Source organism: Typopeltis vanoorti, chromosome 4 (genome assembly GCF_054136105.1).
Source record: "Typopeltis vanoorti isolate ZY-2024b chromosome 4, IOZ_Tvanoo_1.0, whole genome shotgun sequence".
Taxonomy (NCBI): Eukaryota; Metazoa; Arthropoda; class Arachnida; order Uropygi; family Thelyphonidae; genus Typopeltis; species Typopeltis vanoorti.
Genome location: NC_143552.1, coordinates 148,030,001 through 148,032,268, shown reverse-complemented (window position 1 = coordinate 148,032,268; position 2,268 = coordinate 148,030,001). Strand labels below are relative to the sequence as shown.

General features: G+C 29.8%; 1 protein-coding gene across 1 annotated transcript in view; it reads right to left on the bottom strand.

Annotated features, from left to right (window-relative positions):
• Window positions 1–789: 789 nt before the first annotated feature.
• LOC150107739 (zwei Ig domain protein zig-8-like) overlaps window positions 790–2,268 on the bottom strand; it is a 50,993-nt gene continuing 49,514 nt past the window's right edge. Inside the window, exon 7 of the mRNA XM_090391505.1 lies at window positions 790–937. The gene's annotated coding sequence lies outside the window, so the exon portion shown is untranslated. The remainder of the gene's footprint in view (window positions 938–2,268) is intronic.

Sequence of the window (2,268 nt, the reverse complement as noted above, 5' to 3'; positions counted from 1 at the left end):
CACAACCTGTCTTTTTTTTAAAAGCTTTTTCTCAGTATTCTTAGGAGCACATGCTGAATTATCAAACAGTAATTTTTATGTGTCATCTTTCCATACTCTTTCGACTTCCTGTGATCATCATAAAGTTCTTATTTTCTACTTCTATAAACAACTTGGTTATAAGTTTCTCCGTTAAGTCTGTTTTATCCCCAGCTATATCTTTTGCTTTGTCTCTTGTATTCAACTTCAATTTTCTCCGTATATTTATAAATGCGAATCTAGAATACAGCTGAATTGATTCTTAAAAAAAAAACTAAAACGAAACATGAGTGTTATATTTTCAATTCTATTCAAAAGAAAATAGTAATTACTACCTCTTTCAAACAACTTTTTTTTATCAATAACATAACAGATTAGATAATTACTATCAACAATGAGAGAATTTCTTGAATTGCATGTGTTCTTTTCAAGTGAATTTATATGTATTTTATGTCGAAATGATATAGTCTTACGAGTTTTTGATATGATGAAATGTTATGATGAGTGGTTTCGTTCACTAAATAAAACTGGTCACTGCGTTTCTGTTCAGGTAATTTTATGATACACTTTTGTTTCGATCTGTTTTATGATACATAGTTTTATTATTTCCTTGTTTTCATCTTAGTAACTCTGTTGTACCTGATTTTTGATAACTTCACCTCAAGTAATAAAAATAAAAAAAATAAAAAAGGACAAATTTTGGAAATTTATTTATGAATATTCAGAATTTATTGAGAATTCTTGAAGCAGTTATCCAAATGAGGTCATTCTTAAATTCTATGTAGTTTTAGTCACTTAATTTGAGCATGACATGACAGGGTAGACGTCGTAAAGGAACAATTATAACTTAGCTGACGCCTGACTGTCCGTTTTAACTCGTGATATTCACAACCGAAGGTAAAAAGTGTACTTATAAAATCTGAAATTTAAAAAAAATATATATATATATTACTGAAGAGAATAATACAGTTCATTACACAAAATATTTAAAATACTACAACAACAAAATTCTTGAATATATATATATATATATATATATTCTTAATGACACATGAAAAAAAATCAAAAATATGAGTTTCAATGAGATCATAACTTAAATGAATTAATACCGAGGAAATCATGTCGAAAGAGCATTCATATATAAGCCATTATACTGTTCTTTTCTAGAAGGGTTCTTTTCTCGTGAACTCCAAATTGGTAGCAAAACAGCTGGCATAAAGGTAAACTTAAAGACGTCCCAAGTTGTATTCTAAGTACAGCCAGAAATAATACAAATCAATAATGATGAAATTGAACAAGACGATCATTACATATACTTAGGAGAATGGATATCGATGAATCAAAATACCACGGAAGAAATTAAAAGACTCACGATGCTTAGGTGGAAAGCATTTGGAAAATTACAGTCAATATTCAAAAGCCAACTACCATTATGCCTGAAGAGAAACGTTTTTAACCAATGTGTTTTTCCTCTATTGACATACTGCTGTGAAAAACGAACACTAAATTAAGAACTCAAAAATTAAGAACACAAATTAGTATGGAAAGAAGTATGCTTGGTATCATAGGACTGGATCATAAAAGGAATACGTGGATAAGAAATCAAACCAAAGTTTCTGACATCATAGTGAAACATTTATATATATATATATATATATATATATTTCAAAAAATAGATTTAATGACTCCAAGACCGAGATAACATATAAAGATTTTAATGATAAATACTACTAGTTTCGGCATATAGCAGCCTTCTTCAGGTATTTATAAAGGAAAGGAATACTAATAAACATTGAATTATTTAAATAAACAAACTGGAAATTACAGGTACAAATTGCCTCACATAATCGATACATAAAAACGTTGTATTTTTCAAGTTGTTCCAACTGGCGTGCCATTGTTTGTTGCAATTGTGCGTGCAAGTTCACGTGAACGCCAATATTGAATAACTGCAGCATGGCTATCTGGGATGTTATAACTTAAATTATTATTTAAGTGGACCGGGTTCAGTAGGATTTCCCGTGATTCTACGATTTTTCTTTCAAACTCATCTTCACAGCGAAAAATATTTTCTGATCTATTCCAGCATACAGAGTGGCTTTGTTGGTCATCATTAGGATTATTTGAAAAAAGAACATGACTGGATAAAGCAGTTGCATGAGATCTTTTGTATGAGATGTCTCTCTTATGCTCTTCTATGCGTTGTTCAATAGATTTGTTAGTTTGACCAAAGTATGGGATATTGCAATC